The 18,788-nt window shown below is 46.2% G+C and overlaps 11 non-coding genes across 11 annotated transcripts; all 11 read left to right on the forward strand.

The window, feature by feature from the left end:
- The first annotated feature begins 547 nt into the window (after positions 1–547).
- On the forward strand, positions 548–619 carry Trnat-agu (transfer RNA threonine (anticodon AGU)). The gene has a single exon. It is a non-coding gene; the product is annotated as a tRNA-Thr (tRNA).
- A 1,441-nt stretch (positions 620–2,060) lies between these two features.
- Trnat-agu (transfer RNA threonine (anticodon AGU)) lies at positions 2,061–2,132 on the forward strand. Its single transcript has one exon. It is a non-coding gene; the product is annotated as a tRNA-Thr (tRNA).
- A 1,444-nt stretch (positions 2,133–3,576) lies between these two features.
- Positions 3,577–3,648, forward strand: Trnat-agu (transfer RNA threonine (anticodon AGU)). The gene has a single exon. It is a non-coding gene; the product is annotated as a tRNA-Thr (tRNA).
- Positions 3,649–5,106: 1,458 nt separating this feature from the next.
- On the forward strand, positions 5,107–5,178 carry Trnat-agu (transfer RNA threonine (anticodon AGU)). Its single transcript has one exon. It is a non-coding gene; the product is annotated as a tRNA-Thr (tRNA).
- A 1,453-nt stretch (positions 5,179–6,631) lies between these two features.
- Positions 6,632–6,703, forward strand: Trnat-agu (transfer RNA threonine (anticodon AGU)). The gene has a single exon. It is a non-coding gene; the product is annotated as a tRNA-Thr (tRNA).
- A 1,453-nt stretch (positions 6,704–8,156) lies between these two features.
- Trnat-agu (transfer RNA threonine (anticodon AGU)) lies at positions 8,157–8,228 on the forward strand. The gene has a single exon. It is a non-coding gene; the product is annotated as a tRNA-Thr (tRNA).
- A 1,459-nt stretch (positions 8,229–9,687) lies between these two features.
- On the forward strand, positions 9,688–9,759 carry Trnat-agu (transfer RNA threonine (anticodon AGU)). Its single transcript has one exon. It is a non-coding gene; the product is annotated as a tRNA-Thr (tRNA).
- A 2,975-nt stretch (positions 9,760–12,734) lies between these two features.
- On the forward strand, positions 12,735–12,806 carry Trnas-aga (transfer RNA serine (anticodon AGA)). Its single transcript has one exon. It is a non-coding gene; the product is annotated as a tRNA-Ser (tRNA).
- Positions 12,807–14,259: 1,453 nt separating this feature from the next.
- On the forward strand, positions 14,260–14,331 carry Trnat-agu (transfer RNA threonine (anticodon AGU)). Its single transcript has one exon. It is a non-coding gene; the product is annotated as a tRNA-Thr (tRNA).
- Positions 14,332–15,784: 1,453 nt separating this feature from the next.
- On the forward strand, positions 15,785–15,856 carry Trnat-agu (transfer RNA threonine (anticodon AGU)). The gene has a single exon. It is a non-coding gene; the product is annotated as a tRNA-Thr (tRNA).
- A 1,441-nt stretch (positions 15,857–17,297) lies between these two features.
- Positions 17,298–17,369, forward strand: Trnat-agu (transfer RNA threonine (anticodon AGU)). The gene has a single exon. It is a non-coding gene; the product is annotated as a tRNA-Thr (tRNA).
- Positions 17,370–18,788: the final 1,419 nt, after the last annotated feature.

The raw sequence follows: 18,788 nt of genomic DNA on the forward strand, positions 1-18,788 counted from the left end.
TTATGAAATAAAAGTGAACTACGTGACGAGTGTGACGTTAGGAAAACATTAGGCAACATGGGGAGGTTCTGTATGGGACCAATCAACCCAAACGAGTACTGTGTGACGTGCTAACCGGCATATACTCACCGAGGCAGCGCGGCTAGCTCAGTCGGTAGAACATAAGGCTCTTAATCCCAGGGTCGTGGGTTCGAGCCCCACGTGGGGAGGAACGGAATTTTGTTCCTCTGCAGATGTAACTTACCGTTTTTCTGATTAACGTGATGTAATGGAAATAGCAACTTTAAACTTTGCCTACGTCTCCGTCAGTCGCTACGAAACTGTATTTGAAGGTGAAGGTGATTTTGTAGACATGTGTGAAAGACATGTTCTGAAATGCAAGTGGTGTTATTTGGAGAGCACTTCCTTTACGTGTCAGATGTGTAGGCAAGCAGTAATGGGTCGCCATAGCTGCAAATATTAGACGGTAATATGAAGTGTTGTCAGCTGAAGTCTGATGATCCAGACGACCGTAAGGATGAAGTACGCAAAAGTACCGCTAGGCCGCGCCTCTTTAGCTCAGTGGCAGAGCACTGGTCTAGTAAACCAGGGGTCGTGAGTTCGATCCTCACAGGAGGCAGACGAATTTTGGATATCAGTTGCGCGTCGTGGCCTTATAGCAAACAGTATCTGGGATGACTAACAATTAGCGAGAGGCGTTTTATTAAGAATTACTCTCAGATGTGATTAAGGCGAATGGCGCAGATAAAGCATTTGCCAAAGCGGTACAGCATAAGGTGGGATGGGACAGTCTGAAATATATTTTATAGATGTATTTCTCACATATCTCAGAGCCTTCCGCGGTTGTCGTCGTCGTCGTCGTCGCCGCCGCCGCCACTTCTGCAGAAGTAGCAAATGGACATCGTAGCAAATGCGGCGAGGGACGCCCTGCCTTACATTTCCGAATGCACAAAGTGTGTGGTTTAGTTTCCCAGTCTATATTTGGTAGGTCTCGTAGCAGGTTGAATGTATCAAATGGGTGGGAAAGAGCAAGGGGCAGCGTCTGTGTAGAACGAAAACACAACTCCTCAGTGGTGTGAGCGTTTTGAGATGAGTCGTATATAAGTTCCACTTGTTTGTCAGTGACCGTGTGGCCTAATGGATAAGGCGTCGGACTTCGTATCCGAAGATTGCGTGTTTGATTCCTCTCTCGGTCGTGTTTTTCCAGATATGAAAAAGAAACATACCGTTTTAGTGCAGCACTTGAGCAGTACGAAACCGTGTGAACGTTGCTGTTGACCATTTTCTGCTTGGAGATGCTCTTCAGCTTAAAACACGCACAACAAGACCGGTGTTAACTAGCGAATTGGTTTGCATATTGCCGTCGCCGCGTGTTTTTGACTGGCACTTGCACATCTAAAATAACGTCGGAAAGTAACTCGTTCGGCTTATGAGTCACATCAAGTATGTGTGTTAATTTTGACGAAACTAGCTCTGCAGGTTGTCATGCAATTCTGTTACCTCTCAGAAATGATTATGAAATAAAAGTGAACTACGTGACGAGTGTGACGTTAGGAAAACATTAGGCAACATGGGGAGGTTCTGTATGGGACCAATCAACCCAAACGAGTACTGTGTGACGTGCTAACCGGCATATACTCACCGAGGCAGCGCGGCTAGCTCAGTCGGTAGAACATAAGGCTCTTAATCCCAGGGTCGTGAGTTCGAGCCCCACGTGGGGAGGAACGGAATTTTGTTCCTCTGCAGATGTAACTTACCGTTTTTCTGATTAACGTGATGTAATGGAAATAGCAACTTTAAACTTTGCCTACGTCTCCGTCAGTCGCTACGAAACTGTATTTGAAGGTGAAGGTGATTTTGTAGACATGTGTGAAAGACATGTTCTGAAATGCAAGTGGTGTTATTTGGAGAGCACTTCCTTTACGTGTCAGATGTGTAGGCAAGCAGTAATGGGTCGCCATAGCTGCAAATATTAGACGGTAATATGAAGTGTTGTCAGCTGAAGTCTGATGATCCAGACGACCGTAAGGATGAAGTACGCAAAAGTACCGCTAGGCCGCGCCTCTTTAGCTCAGTGGCAGAGCACTGGTCTAGTAAACCAGGGGTCGTGAGTTCGATCCTCACAGGAGGCAGACGAATTTTGGATATCAGTTGCGCGTCGTGGCCTTATAGCAAACAGTATCTGGGATGACTAACAATTAGCGAGAGGCGTTTTATTAAGAATTACTCTCAGATGTGATTAAGGCGAATGGCGCAGATAAAGCATTTGCCAAAGCGGTACAGCATAAGGTGGGATGGGACAGTCTGAAATATATTTTATAGATGTATTTCTCACCGCCTTCCGCGGTTGTCGTCGTCGTCGTCGTCGTCGTCGTCGTCGCCGCCGCCGCCACTTCTGCAGAAGTAGCAAATGGACATCGTAGCAAATGCGGCGAGGGACGCCCTGCCTTACATTTCCGAATGCACAAAGTGTGTGGTTTAGTTTCCCAGTCTATATTTGGTAGGTCTCGTAGCAGGTTGAATGTATCAAATGGGTGGGAAAGAGCAAGGGGCAGCGTCTGTGTAGAACGAAAACACAACTCCTCAGTGGTGTGAGCGTTTTGAGATGAGTCGTATATAAGTTCCACTTGTTTGTCAGTGACCGTGTGGCCTAATGGATAAGGCGTCGGACTTCGTATCCGAAGACTGCGTGTTTGATTCCTCTCTCGGTCGTGTTTTTCCAGATCTGAAAAAGAAACATACCGTTTTAGTGCAGCACTTGAGCAGTACGAAACCGTGTGAACGTTGCTGTTGACCATTTTCTGCTTGGAGATGCTCTTGAGCTTGAAACACACACAACAAGACCGGTGTTAACTAGCGAATTGGTTTGCATATTGCCGTCGCCGCGTGTTTTTGACTGGCACTTGCACATCTAAAATAACGTCGGAAAGTAACTCGTTCGGCTTATGAGTCACATCAAGTATGTGTGTTAATTTTGACGAAACTAGCTCTGCAGGTTGTCATGCAATTCTGTTACCTCTCAGAAATGATTATGAAATAAAAGTGAACTACGTGACGAGTGTGACGTTAGGAAAACATTAGGCAACATGGGGAGGTTCTGTATGGGACCAATCAACCCAAACGAGTACTGTGTGACGTGCTAACCGGCATATACTCACCGAGGCAGCGCGGCTAGCTCAGTCGGTAGAACATAAGGCTCTTAATCCCAGGGTCGTGGGTTCGAGCCCCACGTGGGGAGGAACGGAATTTTGTTCCTCTGCAGATGTAACTTACCGTTTTTCTGATTAACGTGATGTAATGGAAATAGCAACTTTAAACTTTGCCTACGTCTCCGTCAGTCGCTACGAAACTGTATTTGAAGGTGAAGGTGATTTTGTAGACATGTGTGAAAGACATGTTCTGAAATGCAAGTGGTGTTATTTGGAGAGCACTTCCTTTACGTGTCAGATGTGTAGGCAAGCAGTAATGGGTCGCCATAGCTGCAAATATTAGACGGTAATATGAAGTGTTGTCAGCTGAAGTCTGATGATCCAGACGACCGTAAGGATGAAGTACGCAAAAGTACCGCTAGGCCGCGCCTCTTTAGCTCAGTGGCAGAGCACTGGTCTAGTAAACCAGGGGTCGTGAGTTCGATCCTCACAGGAGGCAGACGAATTTTGGATATCAGTTGCGCGTCGTGGCCTTATAGCAAACAGTATCTGGGATGACTAACAATTAGCGAGAGGCGTTTTATTAAGAATTACTCTCAGATGTGATTAAGGCGAATGGCGCAGATAAAGCATTTGCCAAAGCGGTACAGCATAAGATGGGATGGGACAGTCTGAAATATATTTTATAGATGTATTTCTCACATATCTCAGAGCCTTCCGCGGTTGTCGTCGTCGTCGTCGTCGTCGTCGTCGTCGTCGTCGTCGCCGCCGCCACTTCTGCAGAAGTAGCAAATGGACATCGTAGCAAATGCGGCGAGGGACGCCCTGCCTTACATTTCCGAATGCACAAAGTGTGTGGTTTAGTTTCCCAGTCTATATTTGATAGGTCTCGTAGCAGGTTGAATGTATCAAATGGGTGGGAAAGAGCAAGGGGCAGCGTCTGTGTAGAACGAAAACACAACTCCTCAGTGGTGTGAGCGTTTTGAGATGAGTCGTATATAAGTTCCACTTGTTTGTTAGTGACCGTGTGGCCTAATGGATAAGGCGTCGGACTTCGTATCCGAAGATTGCGTGTTTGATTCCTCTCTCGGTCGTGTTTTTCCAGATATGAAAAAGAAACATACCGTTTTAGTGCAGCACTTGAGCAGTACGAAACCGTGTGAACGTTGCTGTTGACCATTTTCTGCTTGGAGATGCTCTTCAGCTTAAAACACGCACAACAAGACCGGTGTTAACTAGCGAATTGGTTTGCATATTGCCGTCGCCGCGTGTTTTTGACTGGCACTTGCACATCTAAAATAACGTCGGAAAGTAACTCGTTCGGCTTATGAGTCACATCAAGTATGTGTGTTAATTTTGACGAAACTAGCTCTGCAGGTTGTCATGCAATTCTGTTACCTCTCAGAAATGATTATGAAATAAAAGTGAACTACGTGACGAGTGTGACGTTAGGAAAACATTAGGCAACATGGGGAGGTTCTGTATGGGACCAATCAACCCAAACGAGTACTGTGTGACGTGCTAACCGGCATATACTCACCGAGGCAGCGCGGCTAGCTCAGTCGGTAGAACATAAGGCTCTTAATCCCAGGGTCGTGGGTTCGAGCCCCACGTGGGGAGGAACGGAATTTTGTTCCTCTGCAGATGTAACTTACCGTTTTTCTGATTAACGTGATGTAATGGAAATAGCAACTTTAAACTTTGCCTACGTCTCCGTCAGTCGCTACGAAACTGTATTTGAAGGTGAAGGTGATTTTGTAGACATGTGTGAAAGACATGTTCTGAAATGCAAGTGGTGTTATTTGGAGAGCACTTCCTTTACGTGTCAGATGTGTAGGCAAGCAGTAATGGGTCGCCATAGCTGCAAATATTAGACGGTAATATGAAGTGTTGTCAGCTGAAGTCTGATGATCCAGACGACCGTAAGGATGAAGTACGAAAAGTACCGCTAGGCCGCGCCTCTTTAGCTCAGTGGCAGAGCACTGGTGTAGTAAACCAGGGGTCGTGAGTTCGATCCTCACAGGAGGCAGACGAATTTTGGATATCAGTTGCGCGTCGTGGCCTTATAGCAAACAGTATCTGGGATGACTAACAATTAGCGAGAGGCGTTTTATTAAGAATTACTCTCAGATGTGATTAAGGCGAATGGCGCAGATAAAGCATTTGCCAAAGCGGTACAGCATAAGGTGGGATGGGACAGTCTGAAATATATTTTATAGATGTATTTCTCACATATCTCAGAGCCTTCCGCGGTTGTCGTCGTTGTCGTCGTCGTCGTCGTCGTCGCCGCCACCGCCACTTCTGCAGAAGTAGCAAATGGACATCGTAGCAAATGCGGCGAGGGACGCCCTGCCTTACATTTCCGAATGCACAAAGTGTGTGGTTTAGTTTCCCAGTCTATATTTGGTAGGTCTCGTAGCAGGTTGAATGTATCAAATGGGTGGGAAAGAGCAAGGGGCAGCGTCTGTGTAGAACGAAAACAGAACTCCTCAGTGGTGTGAGCGTTTTGAGATGAGTCGTATATAAGTTCCACTTGTTTGTCAGTGACCGTGTGGCCTAATGGATAAGGCGTCGGACTTCGTATCCGAAGATTGCGTGTTTGATTCCTCTCTCGGTCGTGTTTTTCCAGATCTGAAAAAGAAACATACCGTTTTAGTGCAGCACTTGAGCAGTACGAAACCGTGTGAACGTTGCTGTTGACCATTTTCTGCTTGGAGATGCTCTTGAGCTTGAAACACGCACAACAAGACCGGTGTTAACTAGCGAATTGGTTTGCATATTGCCGTCGCCGCGTGTTTTTGACTGGCACTTGCACATCTAAAATAACGTCGGAAAGTAACTCGTTCGGCTTATGAGTCACATCAAGTATGTGTGTTAATTTTGACGAAACTAGCTCTGCAGGTTGTCATGCAATTCTGTTACCTCTCAGAAATTATTATGAAATAAAAGTGAACTACGTGACGAGTGTGACGTTAGGAAAACATTAGGCAACATGGGGAGGTTCTGTATGGGACCAATCAACCCAAACGAGTACTGTGTGACGTGCTAACCGGCATATACTCACCGAGGCAGCGCGGCTAGCTCAGTCGGTAGAACATAAGGCTCTTAATCCCAGGGTCGTGGGTTCGAGCCCCACGTGGGGAGGAACGGAATTTTGTTCCTCTGCAGATGTAACTTACCGTTTTTCTGATTAACGTGATGTAATGGAAATAGCAACTTTAAACTTTGCCTACGTCTCCGTCAGTCGCTACGAAACTGTATTTGAAGGTGAAGGTGATTTTGTAGACATGTGTGAAAGACATGTTCTGAAATGCAAGTGGTGTTATTTGGAGAGCACTTCCTTTACGTGTCAGATGTGTAGGCAAGCAGTAATGGGTCGCCATAGCTGCAAATATTAGACGGTAATATGAAGTGTTGTCAGCTGAAGTCTGATGATCCAGACGACCGTAAGGATGAAGTACGCAAAAGTACCGCTAGGCCGCGCCTCTTTAGCTCAGTGGCAGAGCACTGGTCTAGTAAACCAGGGGTCGTGACTTCGATCCTCACAGGATGCAGACGAATTTTGGATATCAGTTGCGCGTCGTGGCCTTATAGCAAACAGTATCTGGGATGACTAACAATTAGCGAGAGGCGTTTTATTAAGAATTACTCTCAGATGTGATTAAGGCGAATGGCGCAGATAAAGCATTTGCCAAAGCGGTACAGTATAAGGTGGGATGGGACAGTCTGAAATATATTTTATAGATATATTTCTCACATATCTCAGAGCCTTCCGCGGTTGTCGTCGTTGTCGTCGTCGTCGTCGTCGTCGCCGCCACCGCCACTTCTGCAGAAGTAGCAAATGGACATCGTAGCAAATGCGGCGAGGGACGCCCTGCCTTACATTTCCGAATGCACAAAGTGTGTGGTTTAGTTTCCCAGTCTATATTTGGTAGGTCTCGTAGCAGGTTGAATGTATCAAATGGGTGGGAAAGAGCAAGGGGCAGCGTCTGTGTAGAACGAAAACAGAACTCCTCAGTGGTGTGAGCGTTTTGAGATGAGTCGTATATAAGTTCCACTTGTTTGTCAGTGACCGTGTGGCCTAATGGATAAGGCGTCGGACTTCGTATCTGAAGATTGCGTGTTTGATTCCTCTCTCGGTCGTGTTTTTCCAGATATGAAAAAGAAACATACCGTTTTAGTGCAGCACTTGAGCAGTACGAAACCGTGTGAACGTTGCTGTTGACCATTTTCTGCTTGGAGATGCTCTTGAGCTTGAGACACGCACAACAAGACCGGTGTTAACTAGCGAATTGGTTTCCATATTGCCGTCGCCGCGTGTTTTTGACTGGCACTTGCACATCTAAAATAACGTCGGAAAGTAACTCGTTCGGCTTATGAGTCACATCAAGTATGTGTGTTAATTTTGACGAAACTAGCTCTGCAGGTTGTCATGCAATTCTGTTACCTCTCAGAAATGATTATGAAATAAAAGTGAACTACGTGACGAGTGTGACGTTAGGAAAACATTAGGCAACATGGGGAGGTTCTGTATGGGACCAATCAACCCAAACGAGTACTGTGTGACGTGCTAACCGGCATATACTCACCGAGGCAGCGCGGCTAGCTCAGTCGGTAGAACATAAGGCTCTTAATCCCAGGGTCGTGGGTTCGAGCCCCACGTGGGGAGGAACGGAATTTTGTTCCTCTGCAGATGTAACTTACCGTTTTTCTGATTAACGTGATGTAATGGAAATAGCAACTTTAAACTTTGCCTACGTCTCCGTCAGTCGCTACGAAACTGTATTTGAAGGTGAAGGTGATTTTGTAGACATGTGTGAAAGACATGTTCTGAAATGCAAGTGGTGTTATTTGGAGAGCACTTCCTTTACGTGTCAGATGTGTAGGCAAGCAGTAATGGGTCGCCATAGCTGCAAATATTAGACGGTAATATGAAGTGTTGTCAGCTGAAGTCTGATGATCCAGACGACCGTAAGGATGAAGTACGCAAAAGTACCACTAGGCCGCGCCTCTTTAGCTCAGTGGCAGAGCACTGGTCTAGTAAACCAGGGGTCGTGACTTCGATCCTCACAGGATGCAGACGAATTTTGGATATCAGTTGCGCGTCGTTGCCTTATAGCAAACAGTATCTGGGATGACTAACAATTAGCGAGAGGCGTTTTATTAAGAATTACTCTCAGATGTGATTAAGGCGAATGGCGCAGATAAAGCATTTGCCAAAGCGGTACAGCATAAGGTGGGATGGGACAGTCTGAAATATATTTTATAGATGTATTTCTCACATATCTCAGAGCCTTCCGCGGTTGTCGTCGTCGTTGTCGTCGTCGTCGTCGTCGTCGTCGCCGCCACCGCCACTTCTGCAGAAGTAGCAAATGGACATCGTAGCAAATGCGGCGAGGGACGCCCTGCCTTACATTTCCGAATGCACAAAGTGTGTGGTTTAGTTTCCCAGTCTATATTTGGTAGGTCTCGTAGCAGGTTGAATGTATCAAATGGGTGGGAAAGAGCAAGGGGCAGCGTCTGTGTAGAACGAAAACAGAACTCCTCAGTGGTGTGAGCGTTTTGAGATGAGTCGTATATAAGTTCCACTTGTTTGTCAGTGACCGTGTGGCCTAATGGATAAGGCGTCGGACTTCGTATCCGAAGATTGCGTGTTTGATTCCTCTCTCGGTCGTGTTTTTCCAGATCTGAAAAAGAAACATACCGTTTTAGTGCAGCACTTGAGCAGTACGAAACCGTGTGAACGTTGCTGTTGACCATTTTCTGCTTGGAGATGCTCTTGAGCTTGAAACACGCACAACAAGACCGGTGTTAACTAGCGAATTGGTTTGCATATTGCCGTCGCCGCGTGTTTTTGACTGGCACTTGCACATCTAAAATAACGTCGGAAAGTAACTCGTTCGGCTTATGAGTCACATCAAGTATGTGTGTTAATTTTGACGAAACTAGCTCTGCAGGTTGTCATGCAATTCTGTTACCTCTCAGAAATGATTATGAAATAAAAGTGAACTACGTGACGAGTGTGACGTTAGGAAAACATTAGGCAACATGGGGAGGTTCTGTATGGGACCAATCAACCCAAACGAGTACTGTGTGACGTGCTAACCGGCATATACTCACCGAGGCAGCGCGGCTAGCTCAGTCGGTAGAACATAAGGCTCTTAATCCCAGGGTCGTGGGTTCGAGCCCCACGTGGGGAGGAACGGAATTTTGTTCCTCTGCAGATGTAACTTACCGTTTTTCTGATTAACGTGATGTAATGGAAATAGCAACTTTAAACTTTGCCTACGTCTCCGTCAGTCGCTACGAAACTGTATTTGAAGGTGAAGGTGATTTTGTAGACATGTGTGAAAGACATGTTCTGAAATGCAAGTGGTGTTATTTGGAGAGCACTTCCTTTACGTGTCAGATGTGTAGGCAAGCAGTAATGGGTCGCCATAGCTGCAAATATTAGACGGTAATATGAAGTGTTGTCAGCTGAAGTCTGATGATCCAGACGACCGTAAGGATGAAGTACGCAAAAGTACCGCTAGGCCGCGCCTCTTTAGCTCAGTGGCAGAGCACTGGTCTAGTAAACCAGGGGTCGTGACTTCGATCCTCACAGGATGCAGACGAATTTTGGATATCAGTTGCGCGTCGTTGCCTTATAGCAAACAGTATCTGGGATGACTAACAATTAGCGAGAGGCGTTTTATTAAGAATTACTCTCAGATGTGATTAAGGCGAATGGCGCAGATAAAGCATTTGCCAAAGCGGTACAGCATAAGGTGGGATGGGACAGTCTGAAATATATTTTATAGATGTATTTCTCACATATCTCAGAGCCTTCCGCGGTTGTCGTCGTTGTCGTCGTCGTCGTCGTCGTCGTCGTCGTCGTCGCCACCGCCACTTCTGCAGAAGTAGCAAATGGACATCGTAGCAAATGCGGCGAGGGACGCCCTGCCTTACATTTCCGAATGCACAAAGTGTGTGGTTTAGTTTCCCAGTCTATATTTGGTAGGTCTCGTAGCAGGTTGAATGTATCAAATGGGTGGGAAAGAGCAAGGGGCAGCGTCTGTGTAGAACGAAAACAGAACTCCTCAGTGGTGTGAGCGTTTTGAGATGAGTCGTATATAAGTTCCACTTGTTTGTCAGTGACCGTGTGGCCTAATGGATAAGGCGTCGGACTTCGTATCTGAAGATTGCGTGTTTGATTCCTCTCTCGGTCGTGTTTTTCCAGATATGAAAAAGAAACATACCGTTTTAGTGCAGCACTTGAGCAGTACGAAACCGTGTGAACGTTGCTGTTGACCATTTTCTGCTTGGAGATGCTCTTGAGCTTGAGACACGCACAACAAGACCGGTGTTAACTAGCGAATTGGTTTCCATATTGCCGTCGCCGCGTGTTTTTGACTGGCACTTGCACATCTAAAATAACGTCGGAAAGTAACTCGTTCGGCTTATGAGTCACATCAAGTATGTGTGTTAATTTTGACGAAACTAGCTCTGCAGGTTGTCATGCAATTCTGTTACCTCTCAGAAATGATTATGAAATAAAAGTGAACTACGTGACGAGTGTGACGTTAGGAAAACATTAGGCAACATGGGGAGGTTCTGTATGGGACCAATCAACCCAAACGAGTACTGTGTGACGTGCTAACCGGCATATACTCACCGAGGCAGCGCGGCTAGCTCAGTCGGTAGAACATAAGGCTCTTAATCCCAGGGTCGTGGGTTCGAGCCCCACGTGGGGAGGAACGGAATTTTGTTCCTCTGCAGATGTAACTTACCGTTTTTCTGATTAACGTGATGTAATGGAAATAGCAACTTTAAACTTTGCCTACGTCTCCGTCAGTCGCTACGAAACTGTATTTGAAGGTGAAGGTGATTTTGTAGACATGTGTGAAAGACATGTTCTGAAATGCAAGTGGTGTTATTTGGAGAGCACTTCCTTTACGTGTCAGATGTGTAGGCAAGCAGTAATGGGTCGCCATAGCTGCAAATATTAGACGGTAATATGAAGTGTTGTCAGCTGAAGTCTGATGATCCAGACGACCGTAAGGATGAAGTACGCAAAAGTACCGCTAGGCCGCGCCTCTTTAGCTCAGTGGCAGAGCACTGGTCTAGTAAACCAGGGGTCGTGACTTCGATCCTCACCGGATGCAGACGAATTTTGGATATCAGTTGCGCGTCGTTGCCTTATAGCAAACAGTATCTGGGATGACTAACAATTAGCGAGAGGCGTTTTATTAAGAATTACTCTCAGATGTGATTAAGGCGAATGGCGCAGATAAAGCATTTGCCAAAGCGGTACAGCATAAGGTGGGATGGGACAGTCTGAAATATATTTTATAGATGTATTTCTCACATATCTCAGAGCCTTCCGCGGTTGTCGTCGTCGTCGTCGTCGTCGCCGCCGCCACTTCTGCAGAAGTAGCAAATGGACATCGTAGCAAATGCGGCGAGGGACGCCCTGCCTTACATTTCCGAATGCACAAAGTGTGTGGTTTAGTTTCCCAGTCTATATTTGGTAGGTCTCGTAGCAGGTTGAATGTATCAAATGGGTGGGAAAGAGCAAGGGGCAGCGTCTGTGTAGAACGAAAACACAACTCCTCAGTGGTGTGAGCGTTTTGAGATGAGTCGTATATGAGTTGCACTTGTTTGTCAGTGACCGTGTGGCCTAATGGATAAGGCGCCGGACTTCGTATCCGAAGATTGCGTGTTTGATTCCTCTCTCGGTCGTGTTTTTCCAGATCTGAAAAAGAAACATACCGTTTTAGTGCAGCACTTGAGCAGTACGAAACCGTGTGAACGTTGCTGTTGACCATTTTCTGCTTGGAGATGCTCTTGAGCTTGAAACACGCACAACAAGACCGGTGTTAACTAGCGAATTGGTTTGCATATTGCCGTCGCCGCGTGTTTTTGACTGGCACTTGCACATCTAAAATAACGTCGGAAAGTAACTCGTTCGGCTTATGAGTCACATCAAGTATGTGTGCTAATTTTGACGAAACTAGCTCTGCAGGTTGTCATGCAATTCTGTTACCTCTCAGAAATGATTATGAAATAAAAGTGAACTACGTGACGAGTGTGACGTTAGGAAAACATTAGGCAACATGGGGAGGTTCTGTATGGGACCAATCAACCCAAACGAGTACTGTGTGACGTGCTAACCGGCATATGCTCACCGAGGCAGCGCGGCTAGCTCAGTCGGTAGAACATAAGGCTCTTAATCCCAGGGTCGTGGGTTCGAGCCCCACGTGGGGAGGAACGGAATTTTGTTCCTCTGCAGATGTAACTTACCGTTTTTCTGATTAACGTGATGTAATGGAAATAGCAACTTTAAACTTTGCCTACGACTCCGTCAGTCGCTACGAAACTGTATTTGAAGGTGAAGGTGATTTTGTAGACATGTGTGAAAGACATGTTCTGAAATGCAAGTGGTGTTATTTGGAGAGCACTTCCTTTACGTGTCAGATGTGTAGGCAAGCAGTAATGGGTCGCCATAGCTGCAAATATTAGACGGTAATATGAAGTGTTGTCAGCTGAAGTCTGATGATCCAGACGACTGTAAGGATGAAGTACGCAAAAGTACCGCTAGGCCGCGCCTCTTTAGCTCAGTGGCAGAGCACTGGTCTAGAAAACCAGGGGTCGTGAGTTCGATCCTCACAGGAGGCAGACGAATCTTGGATATCAGTTGCGCGTCGTGGCCTTATAGCAAACAGTATCTGGGATGACTAACAATTAGCGAGAGGCGTTTTATTAAGAATTACTCTCAGATGTGATTAAGGCGAATGGCGCAGATAAAGCATTTGCCAAAGCGGTACAGCATAAGGTGGGATGGGACAGTCTGAAATATATTTTATAGATGTATTTCTCACATATCTCAGAGCCTTCCGCGGTTGTCGTCGTTGTCGTCGTCGTCGTCGTCGTCGTCGCCGCCGCCACTTCTGCAGAAGTAGCAAATGGACATCGTAGCAAATGCGGCGAGGGACGCCCTGCCTTACATTTCCGAATGCACAAAGTGTGTGGTTTAGTTTCCCAGTCTATATTTGGTAGGTCTCGTAGCAGGTTGAATGTATCAAATGGGTGGGAAAGAGCAAGGGGCAGCGTCTGTGTAGAACGAAAACACAACTCCTCAGTGGTGTGAGCGTTTTGAGATGAGTCGTATATAAGTTCCACTTGTTTGTCAGTGACCGTGTGGCCTAATGGATAAGGCGTCGGACTTCGTATCCGAAGATTGCGTGTTTGATTCCTCTCTCGGTCGTGTTTTTCCAGATATGAAAAAGAAACATACCGTTTTAGTGCAGCACTTGAGCAGTACGAAACCGTGTGAACGTTGCTGTTGACCATTTTCTGCTTGGAGATGCTCTTGAGCTTGAAACACGCACAACAAGACCGGTTTTAACTTGCGAATTGGTTTGCATATTGCCGTCGCCGCGTGTTTTTGACTGGCACTTGCACATCTAAAATAACGTCGGAAAGTAACTCGTTCGGCTTATGAGTCACATCAAGTATGTGTGTTAATTTTGACGAAACTAGCTCTGCAGGTTGTCATGCAATTCTGTTACCTCTCAGAAATGATTATGAAATAAAAGTGAACTACGTGACGAGTGTGACGTTAGGAAAACATTAGGCAACATGGGGAGGTTCTGTATGGGACCAATCAACCCAAACGAGTACTGTGTGACGTGGTAACCGGCATATACTCACCGAGGCAGCGCGGCTAGCTCAGTCGGTAGAACATAAGGCTCTTAATCCCAGGGTCGTGGGTTCGAGCCCCACGTGGGGAGGAACGGAATTTTGTTCCTCTGCAGATGTAACTTACCGTTTTTCTGATTAACGTGATGTAATGGAAATAGCAACTTTAAACTTTGCCTACGTCTCCGTCAGTCGCTACGAAACTGTATTTGAAGGTGAAGGTGATTTTGTAGACATGTGTGAAAGACATGTTCTGAAATGCAAGTGGTGTTATTTGGAGAGCACTTCCTTTACGTGTCAGATGTGTAGGCAAGCAGTAATGGGTCGCCATAGCTGCAAATATTAGACGGTAATATGAAGTGTTGTCAGCTGAAGTCTGATGATCCAGACGACCGTAAGGATGAAGTACGCAAAAGTACCGCTAGGCCGCGCCTCTTTAGCTCAGTGGCAGAGCACTGGTCTAGTAAACCAGGGGTCGTGAGTTCGATCCTCACAGGAGGCAGACGAATTTTGGATATCAGTTGCGCGTCGTGGCCTTATAGCAAACAGTATCTGGGATGACTAACGATTAGCGAGAGGCGTTTTATTAAGAATTACTCTCAGATGTGATTAAGGCGAATGGCGCAGATAAAGCATTTGCCAAAGCGGTACAGCATAAGGTGGGATGGGACAGTCTGAAATATATTTTATAGATGTATTTCTCACATATCTCAGAGCCTTCCGCGGTTGTCGTCGTTGTCGTCGTCGTCGTCGTCGTCGTCGCCGCCGCCACTTCTGCAGAAGTAGCAAATGGACATCGTAGCAAATGCGGCGAGGGACGCCCTGCCTTACATTTCCGAATGCACAAAGTGTGTGGTTTAGTTTCCCAGTCTATATTTGGTAGGTCTCGTAGCAGGTTGAATGTATCAAATGGGTGGGAAAGAGCAAGGGGCAGCGTCTGTGTAGAACGAAAACACAACTCCTCAGTGGTGTGAGCGTTTTGAGATGAGTCGTATATAAGTTCCACTTGTTTGTCAGTGACCGTGTGGCCTAATGGATAAGGCGTCGGACTTCGTATCCGAAGATTGCGTGTTTGATTCCTCTCTCGGTCGTGTTTTTCCAGATATGAAAAAGAAACATACCGTTTTAGTGCAGCACTTGAGCAGTACGAAACCGTGTGAACGTTGCTGTTGACCATTTTCTGCTTGGAGATGCTCTTGAGCTTGAAACACGCACAACAAGACCGGTTTTAACTTGCGAATTGGTTTGCATATTGCCGTCGCCGCGTGTTTTTGACTGGCACTTGCACATCTAAAATAACGTCGGAAAGTAACTCGTTCGGCTTATGAGTCACATCAAGTATGTGTGTTAATTTTGACGAAACTAGCTCTGCAGGTTGTCATGCAATTCTGTTACCTCTCAGAAATGATTATGAAATAAAAGTGAACTACGTGACGAGTGTGACGTTAGGAAAACATTAGGCAACATGGGGAGGTTCTGTATGGGACCAATCAACCCAAACGAGTACTGTGTGACGTGCTAACCGGCATATACTCACCGAGGCAGCGCGGCTAGCTCAGTCGGTAGAACATAAGGCTCTTAATCCCAGGGTCGTGGGTTCGAGCCCCACGTGGGGAGGAACGGAATTTTGTTCCTCTGCAGATGTAACTTACCGTTTTTCTGATTAACGTGATGTAATGGAAATAGCAACTTTAAACTTTGCGTACATCTCCGTCAGTCGCTACGAAACTGTATTTGAAGGTGAAGGTGATTTTGTAGACATGTGTGAAAGACATGTTCTGAAATGCAAGTGGTGTTATTTGGAGAGCACTTCCTTTACGTGTCAGATGTGTAGGCAAGCAGTAATGGGTCGCCATAGCTGCAAATATTAGACGGTAATATGAAGTGTTGTCAGCTGAAGTCTGATGATCCAGACGACCGTAAGGATGAAGTACGCAAAAGTACCGCTAGGCCGCGCCTCTTTAGCTCAGTGGCAGAGCACTGGTCTAGTAAACCAGGGGTCGTGAGTTCGATCCTCACAGGAGGCAGACGAATTTTGGATATCAGTTGCGCGTCGTGGCCTTATAGCAAACAGTATCTGGGATGACTAACAATTAGCGAGAGGCGTTTTATTAAGAATTACTCTCAGATGTGATTAAGGCGAATGGCGCAGATAAAGCATTTGCCAAAGCGGTACAGCATAAGGTGGGATGGGACAGTCTGAAATATATTTTATAGATGTATTTCTCACATATCTCAGAGCCTTCCGCGGTTGTCGTCGTCGTCGTCGTCGCCGCCGCCGCCACTTCTGCAGAAGTAGCAAATGGACATCGTAGCAAATGCGGCGAGGGGCGCCCTGCCTTACATTTCCGAATGCACAAAGTGTGTGGTTTAGTTTCCCAGTCTATATTTGGTAGGTCTCGTAGCAGGTTGAATGTATCAAATGGGTGGGAAAGAGCAAGGGGCAGCGTCTGTGTAGAACGAAAACACAACTCCTCAGTGGTGTGAGCGTTTTGAGATGAGTCGTATATAAGTTCCACTTGTTTGTCAGTGACCGTGTGGCCTAATGGATAAGGCGTCGGACTTCGTATCCGAAGATTGCGTGTTTGATTCCTCTCTCGGTCGTGTTTTTCCAGATATGAAAAAGAAACATACCGTTTTAGTGCAGCACTTGAGCAGTACGAAACCGAGTGAACGTTGCTGTTGACCATTTTCTGCTTGGAGATGCTCTTGAGCTTGAAACACGCACAACAAGACCGGTGTTAACTAGCGAATTGGTTTGCATATTGCCGTCGCCGCGTGTTTTTGACTGGCACTTGCACATCTAAAATAACGTCGGAAAGTAACTCGTTCGGCTTATGAGTCACATCAAGTATGTGTGCTAATTTTGACGAAACTAGCTCTGCAGGTTGTCATGCAATTCTGTTACCTCTCAGAAATGATTATGAAATAAAAGTGAACTACGTGACGAGTGTGACGTTAGGAAAACATTAGGCAACATGGGGAGGTTCTGTATGGGACCAATCAACCCAAACGAGTACTGTGTGACGTGCTAACCGGCATATACTCACCGAGGCAGCGCGGCTAGCTCAGTCGGTAGAACATAAGGCTCTTAATCCCAGGGTCGTGGGTTCGAGCCCCACGTGGGGAGGAACGGAATTTTGTTCCTCTGCAGATGTAACTTACCGTTTTTCTGATTAACGTGATGTAATGGAAATAGCAACTTTAAACTTTGCCTACGTCTCCGTCAGTCGCTACGAAACTGTATTTGAAGGTGAAGATGATTTTGTAGACATGTGTGAAAGACATGTTCTGAAATGCAAGTGGTGTTATTTGGAGAGCACTTCCTTTACGTGTCAGATGTGTAGGCAAGCAGTAATGGGTCGCCATAGCTGCAAATATTAGACGGTAATATGAAGTGTTGTCAGCTGAAGTCTGATGATCCAGACGACCGTAAGGATGAAGTACGCAAATGTACCGCTAGGCCGCGCCTCTTTAGCTCAGTGGCAGAGCACTGGTCTAGTTAACCAGGGGTCGTGAGTTCGATCCTCACAGGATGCAGACGAATTTTGGATATCAGTTGCGCGTCGTGGCCTTATAGCAAACAGTATCTGGGATGACTAACAATTAGCGAGAGGCGTTTTATTAGGAATTACTCTCAGATGTGATTAAGGCGAATGGCGCAGATAAAGCATTTGCCAAAGCGGTACAGCATAAGGTGGGATGGGACAGTCTGAAATATATTTTATAGATGTATTTCTCACATATCTCAGAGCCTTCCGCGGTTGTCGTCGTCGTCGTCGTCGTCGTCGTCGTCGTCGTCGTCGTCGTCGTCGCCGCCGCCGCCACTTCTGCAGAAGTAGCAAATGGACATCGTAGCAAATGCGGCGAGGGACGCCCTGCCTTACATTTCCGAATGCACAAAGTGTGTGGTTTAGTTTCCCAGTCTATATTTGGTAGGTCTCGTAGCAGGTTGAATGTATCAAATGGGTGGGAAAGAGCAAGGGGCAGCGTCTGTGTAGAACGAAAACACAACTCCTCAGTGGTGTGAGCGTTTTGAGATGAGTCGTATATGAGTTGCACTTGTTTGTCAGTGACCGTGTGGCCTAATGGATAAGGCGCCGGACTTCGTATCCGAAGATTGCGTGTTTGATTCCTCTCTCGGTCGTGTTTTTCCAGATCTGAAAAAGAAACATACCGTTTTAGTGCAGCACTTGAGCAGTACGAAACCGTGTGAACGTTGCTGTTGACCATTTTCTGCTTGGAGATGCTCTTGAGCTTGAAACACGCACAACAAGACCGGTGTTAACTAGCGAATTGGTTTGCATATTGCCGTCGCCGCGTGTTTTTGACTGGCACTTGCACATCTAAAATAACGTCGGAAAGTAACTCGTTCGGCTTATGAGTCACATCAAGTATGTGTGCTAATTTTGACGAAACTAGCTCTGCAGGTTGTCATGCAATTCTGTTACCTCTCAGAAATGATTATGAAATAAAAGTGAACTACGTGACGAGTGTGACGTTAGGAAAACATTAGGCAACATGGGGAGGTTCTGTATGGGACCAATCAACCCAAACGAGTACTGTGTGACGTGCTAACCGGCATATACTCACCGAGGCAGCGCGGCTAGCTCAGTCGGTAGAACATAAGGCTCTTAATCCCAGGGTCGTGGGTTCGAGCCCCACGTGGGGAGGAACGGAATTTTGTTCCTCTGCAGATGTAACTTACCGTTTTTCTGATTAACGTGATGTAATGGAAATAGCAACTTTAAACTTTGCCTACGACTCCGTCAGTCGCTACGAAACTGTATTTGAAGGTGAAGGTGATTTTGTAGACATGTGTGAAAGACATGTTCTGAAATGCAAGTGGTGTTATTTGGAGAGCACTTCCTTTACGTGTCAGATGTGTAGCCAAGCAGTAATGGGTCGCCATAGCTGCAAATATTAGACGGTAATATGAAGTGTTGTCAGCTGAAGTCT

The sequence above is a fragment of the Schistocerca gregaria genome, chromosome 4 (genome assembly GCF_023897955.1).
Source record: "Schistocerca gregaria isolate iqSchGreg1 chromosome 4, iqSchGreg1.2, whole genome shotgun sequence".
Lineage (NCBI taxonomy): Eukaryota > Metazoa > Arthropoda > Insecta > Orthoptera > Acrididae > Schistocerca > Schistocerca gregaria.